General features: G+C 35.7%; 2 long non-coding RNA genes across 2 annotated transcripts; one reads left to right on the top strand and one right to left on the bottom strand.

The window, feature by feature from the left end:
* The first annotated feature begins 361 nt into the window (after positions 1-361).
* LOC145549159 (uncharacterized) lies at positions 362-2,925 on the top strand. The gene is made up of 2 exons (XR_014085133.1): positions 362-1,156; positions 2,197-2,925. It is a non-coding gene; the product is annotated as an uncharacterized LOC145549159 (long non-coding RNA).
* A 147-nt stretch (positions 2,926-3,072) lies between these two features.
* LOC145549160 (uncharacterized) lies at positions 3,073-5,109 on the bottom strand. The gene is made up of 2 exons (XR_014085134.1): positions 3,984-5,109; positions 3,073-3,298 (listed from the first exon to the last, which is right to left on the bottom strand). It is a non-coding gene; the product is annotated as an uncharacterized LOC145549160 (long non-coding RNA).
* Between the last annotated feature and the right edge of the window lie 1,705 nt (positions 5,110-6,814).

The following is a 6,814-nucleotide window of genomic DNA, read 5'->3' on the forward strand; positions in this document are numbered from 1 at the left end:
TCATTTATTTATTTTTCATATTATCAATTTCTCAATTTCCCTTTTTTCATTAATCTATTTTTCATTTACCCACTTTTCATTAATCTATTTTTCATTTAACCATTTTTTAATTTAGCTTTTTCATTAACCCCATTTTTCATATTATCAATTTCCCAATTTATCTTTTTCATTTATCTATTTTTTATTTATCCCTTTATCCATTTACCCATTTTTCATTAATTTATTTTTCAATTAACCACTTTTCAATTTCCCTTTTTTATTAACCCAATTTTTTCATTTATTTATTTTTCCGATTATCAATTTCTCTATTTCTCTTTTCATTAATCTATTTTCATTAATCTATTTTTCATTTGTCCATTTTTCATTTATCCCTTTATCTATTTACCCATTTTTCATTAATCTATTTTTAATTTAAACATTTTTTGATTTCCTTTTTCCATTAACCCGATTTTCTATTTCCCAGTTTCATTAATCAATTTCTCATATATCCCTTTTTTATTTACCCAATTTTCTTTTATCTATTTTTCATTCAACATTTGTTTGAAAAATCTTTACTTTTCCCATTTTCCAATTCCCCTTATTTATTTAGTATTTCCTTATTTTCTTATTTATCACATTCTATTTCCCCGCAAAACTTAGGGAAAAAATAAATGCAAATGAGGAGAGGCACGTCATCAGGCTACAACTTCCCCAATTGGTTGGTTAGCGTCACACCCATACTTTGCTTCAAGAAAGATGGCGACCTACTAACGGGTTATCAATAAGCTGAAGCTCATTAACTTCATTAGAAAATAGTGTTATTACTCCTGACTTTAGTTCTCGTGTGGCCGCTCAGACAGAACGTGTTTCAGTTCGCGGCTCTCATGGACTCAGAGCTTCACCGTCGGGAGTTTTTATAGTTTGAACGAAGCGGCCGCTGAAGTTGGCTTACGATTGAAGGTTCGGGACACCTTCGTAGCTACCAGCTGTGATCCAACTATAAGGAGCAACTTTACTGTACATCGTAAGTGAACTGCAATATCCAGAGGCAGCTCTACGGACCATCGGGCTGAAAGAATGAGAGTGGAGAGCCTTGGAGATCTGCGTCGGAGGCCATCTTTCAGACATGCACCGCTGCTGTCCGTCCAGGATCCTCCGGTTGCCCAGACGTTGCACGGTAAGTTACCGCTGATGTTTGTTTTCCAACTACAGTCATATTTAATCAATAGGGCTCAATTACGATCGCGGGAGTTTTTGAGTTGATCTCGGCAGTAGGTGACAAGCTGAACGTCTCCAGGATGTTGAGACCAGCACGTCCTCTGATCCAATACATCTTATTAAGGATAAAATCAACAAAACGTGTTCAAATTAATGGCCCAACAGGTTGATTAAAGACAGTAAAAAGGTAGGAGTGGTTTCGAGTCGATCGCCTTGTTTTACCTTTGTAAACAGACAACCTGAATACAGTGACATTTAGTGAGGGTACAGAATGGAGAATGGATAAAAGCTGAACTCCTGCTACAATCTTTGCCTCTCTTGGTTACATCCCTGAGGTGTGCCAAGTGTGGCCCACATGCATATAAAGTAAATATGACTATTAATTTAAGTATTTCTTTGTATGTATAACTTGCCCACCTTAGTTTCCCTGTTTTTGGTCAACGTGTGCCTCAACATGTGGTTACTGTTCCTTAGAGGTGGACAGAGGACCCACAATTTATCCTCCAGGAATAACAGTAGCACTTCAACATGTTTTTACTCAAAGTAAATCGTAGCTGAATAAGAAATTAAACAAGAGTAAAGAAGCATTTGGTAAAAAGTTGATCAGTACTGAGTAACTGATCAAGTTATCAATTATTTCATATCTAAAAAAATACACAATTAGAAGGCCCAAAATATTAAGTTCAGTGGAAATTTTGGTATTTTAAAGACAAAATGAAAAATTAGTTTAAATAATAGTGATGCCTCATAATAAAATGACTTGAGTAAAAGTAAAAAGTTCAGCATAGTAAGAGTATTCCTAAAAGTTCATTTGAGTTTCAAAAAGTTACTCAACTATATTTAAGTAAATGTAATTAGTCACTCTTAAACTCTGCCCTTCTGAGGGAACAGGAGAAGGAACTGTTAAGGAAATAAATTAATCTTATTTTGATACTAAACATTGTTTCAATTAACAAATGAATCATAACACCAGAACATATTCTGTTATGTTTATTCAAGGGTGAAGGAACAGAATGACTGGAGATCCTGGCTGAGAGGGACCAGGGCTGACAGTGAGGAGAACCGTCTGCACTGTGAGCAGCACCAGAACTCCTGATGGGTCTCCTTCAGGAAGAAGCAGAGAGATGGCCGACCTCCACAGAGAAGAGTTCACCCAAACATCAGAGGAAAAATGAATGCTGGTGCTCAAACAGAGCAGCCTCTTTTCTTAAACCCAACACACACAGGGTGTTGTGGCCCTGATTAAAAACCTGCTAACTTCAATTTAACTGAAACACAGAACATCCAGAAATGTGATGAACTTCAGCTATAGAGTGGAAATGACACAGTGAGATGAAAACATTTGTCTATATCACTCTGTTATACAGGACATTAACATTTTAAAGTGTTTGTTCCAGAGCACCTGATACAAACGATAGCATTAGCTCATCTATCAGACATTTACTGAGGCCTGAAACATGCAGGTCAGACGACCTGAGGACTGATTGGTTAAACTAATTCACTGACACTTCAGATTGCAAATTTCCAATTGAAGGCGTCCGTAAATGAACACAATCATTATTCAATAAATCAAGCTGTGTAAAATAACTGCTAGGGTTGCTATTAAGAACCCAATATGTCATGTTTGTTCATTTCTACGTTGTCATACATACAAGGTACGACAACGTTTAGCTTCATGTTGAAGAATCTTCAGTGTAATGAAACCAAAAAATAAAACGGGTCCAAAACTTTCTGTATTCTATTTTTGTAGCTTTGTTCTATTAAGATTGTTTCGTTTATTTTAAGCCACAAACAAACGATCATTTTATTGTCTCTGGGACGTGAAAACATGAGATTTGATTAAATTAGAACTTCACATATTAGAAGGAACACAGATTTCATAATAATCAGTTTGTTTATTCAAAACAGTAAAATACAGACGGTTCATGCATATCAATGGTATAAGAACAGCCAATTTTTTTTAAATGAATGTGTCACCAGTGCATTTGGCCGGGTGTTCCTGCTCCAGAAAGGTGAAGGTCTCTGGTCATCCTGAAGCTGTGAGCCCACTGGGAGTCTGAAGGGAAACACTGAGACCAGAGGCCTGCAGGATGGTCTGCATCTGAAAACATACATGATGGAAACATTAATAAATGTGCTGCGCCAAAAAGCTGTACTTTTGACCTGGTGGCGATGGAACCAGTTATGGTAGATCTGAACTTTGGTTTGATGACCTAAATATGAGAAGCTTCAGACTGAGAGGAGTTAGGTTAAAGCCACATCTTGTGAAGTTGGGATATTTTTCCTCCAACAGGATCCAGAGGAATAGCAACAAACCAGAAGTTGGACTAGAATTTATTTCAATGTCATTTGTGAATGTCAGCTTCTCATTTTCAACAGTGCATATGCATGTGGGCCACACTTGGCACACCTCAGGGATGTAACCAAGAGAGGCAAAGATTGTAGCAGGAGTTCAGCTTTTATCCATTCTCCATTCTGTACCCTCACTAAATGTCACTGTATTCAGGTTGTCTGTTTACAAAGGTAAAACAAGGCGATCGACTCTAAACCTCTCCTACCTTTTTACTGTCTTTAATCAACCTGTTGGGCCATTAATTTGAACACGTTTTGTTGATTTTATCCTTAATAAGATGTATTGGATCAGAGGACGTGCTGGTCTCAACATCCTGGAGACGTTCAGCTTGTCACCTACTGCCGAGATCAACTCAAAACCTCCCGCGATCGTAATTGAGCCCTATTGATTAAATATGACTGTAGTTGGACAACAAACATCAGCGGTAACTTACCGTGCAACGTCTGGGCAACCGGAGGATCCTGGACGGACAGCAGCGGTGCATGTCTGAAAGATGGCCTCCGACGCAGATCTCCAAGGCTCTCCACTCTCATTCTTTCAGGTCGATGCTCCGTAGCTGCCTCTGGATATTGCAGTTCACTTACGATGTACAGTAAAGTTGCTCCTTATAGTTGGATCACAGCTGGTAGCTACGAAGGTGTCCCGAACCTTCAATCGTAAGCCAACTTCAGCGGCCGCTTCGTTCAAACTATAAAAACTCCCGACGGTGAAGCTCTGAGTCCATGAGAGCCGCGAACTGAAACACGTTCTGTCTGAGCGGCCACACGAGAACTAAAGTCAGGAGTAATAACACTATTTTCTAATGAAGTTAATGAGCTTCAGCTTATTGATAACCCGTTAGTAGGTCGCCATCTTTCTTGAAGCAAAGTATGGGTGTGACGCTAACCAACCAATTGGGGAAGTTGTAGCCTGATGACGTGCCTCTCCTCATTTGCATTTATTTTTTCCCTAAGTTTTGCGGGGAAATAGAATGTGATAAATAAGAAAATAAGGAAATACTAAATAAATAAGGGGAATTGGAAAATGGGAAAAGTAAAGATTTTTCAAACAAATGTTGAATGAAAAATAGATAAAAGAAAATTGGGTAAATAAAAAAGGGATATATGAGAAATTGATTAATGAAACTGGGAAATAGAAAATCGGGTTAATGGAAAAAGGAAATCAAAAAATGTTTAAATTAAAAAATAGATTAATGAAAAATGGGTAAATAGATAAAGGGATAAATGAAAAAATGGACAAATGAAAAATAGATTAATGAAAAATAGATTAATGAAAAAGAGAAATAGAGAAATTGATAATCGGAAAAATAAATAAATGAAAAAATTGGGTTAATAAAAAAGGGAAATTGAAAAGTGGTTAATTGAAAAATAAATTAATGAAAAATGGGTAAATGGATAAAGGGATAAATAAAAAATAGATAAATGAAAAAGAGAAATTGGGAAATTGATAATGTGAAAAATAAAGAAATGAAAAATGGGGTTAATGAAAAAGCTAAATTAAAAAATGGTTAAATGAAAAATAGATTAATGAAAAGTGGGTAAATGAAAAATAGATTAATGAAAAAAGGGAAATTGAGAAATTGATAATATGAAAAATAAATAAATGAAAAAATGGGTTAATGAAAAAGCTAAATTATTTATTTAACAAATTATTTATTTATTTCACTCATTTTCTTCATTTTTTGATTTATTTTACTCATTTTTTATTTATTTCACCCATTTATTTATTTATTTAATTTTGGCTGAAATGGCTCTCCATATGCTGCCACTTGCTGTGACAAATGAAATCTTGAATTCTGCTGAGTGCCATGTGTTGGTGACCTGAAACACTGTCTAAGCTGTCTAACTCAAATCCTAAAACCATGTTAGTAAAAAGAAGAGGGGGGCGTTTTTCTTGAACAGGGAAGTTTGTTAAAGTTGATAGCAAGATGGATGGAGCTGATCGCTGGGCAGTCCTGAAACCAAACCTGTTAGAAACATTTGAGACTCGGGTGGAGGTTCACTGAGCTAAACATGCTTCCAGTGTTACAACAACACAGTCTTGGCCTTAAGCATACACACGTCTGATTGGTTCAGTTAACACCCAGCTCTAAATCACACTGGAAGTCTTTTAACAGGCTTCAGAGTCCTGATCACTGACAGTGTTGAACTTCTTCAGGGTGTTTTCCCACACTTACTATTGGCTGCTATTATTAGTAGATTATTACTGTTACCTTATTATCATTATTATCATTAGTTTTTTTATTTTATTTTATTTGTTGTTATGTAACACAGATTATTAAGAATTTATAGGGTGTACATGGGTAAGGAGTTGCTAATTATTCTGATGTTGTATGTAAAGTTGTTATTTACAATTGTCATTATTATTATTATTATTATTATTATTATTATTATTATTATTATTATTATTATTATTATTATTATTATTATTATTATTATTATTATTATTATTATTATTATGAGTCTGTATATTTCAAGTTAGTTTGTAATCATTTATGTAATGTGATTTTTTTTCTTGATTCTTTTATTTTGTACAAGCATAGGAATACCTACCATAACATGGTTTTAATTACAAATATCTGATAATTATTGAGTCGGTAAGTAACATAGTTCATTAAACTGAGATAAGAAGTAAGATTAAAACAGTGTTCACATCTCCCTGCTCCTTTTCAAACAGAACAATAGCACTATTGTTCTGTTATTATTCTGCACTATTGTTCTGCTAATTATTATGCACGTTCGTGTTTTGTCTTGTCCTACTAATGGCTTGTTTTCTTGTTTTAAAAACCTGTTTGAAACAAATAAATGAATGAAAAAATTATTATGAAATGCTGGAGATAATCCTCACCGTCCTGTGAGAATGAAATGGGTATAAAAAGTGGATGGATGGATGGATGGATGGATGGATGGATGGATGGATGGATGGATGGATGGATGGATGGATGGACGGACGGACGGACGGACGGACGGACGGACGGATGGATGGATGGACGGGGCAGCTGTAAAATGGGACAAGTTGTTGCCTTAATTTAAAGTTGTTGGTTCAATTCCAGCGTCCTCCCATCACAGATGTGCCCCTGGACAAGGAACTCAACCCTAAGCTGCCTAGCAGTGTGTGTATTGGTGTGTGAGTGTGCGCTCATGGCAGCATTCACACCTTTTAAAGAAGAGTGAGAAGCAGAACAACTTTTTATGTCAGTCTCTGAAAGTCTAAAATTGTACCAGACATCACCAAATAAGTTGTTAGAAGTTCCTTTTTAAGACT

This window comes from Poecilia reticulata, chromosome 19 (genome assembly GCF_904066995.2).
Source record: "Poecilia reticulata chromosome 19, P_reticulata-male-v2, whole genome shotgun sequence".
NCBI classification, from domain to species: Eukaryota; Metazoa; Chordata; class Actinopteri; order Cyprinodontiformes; family Poeciliidae; genus Poecilia; species Poecilia reticulata.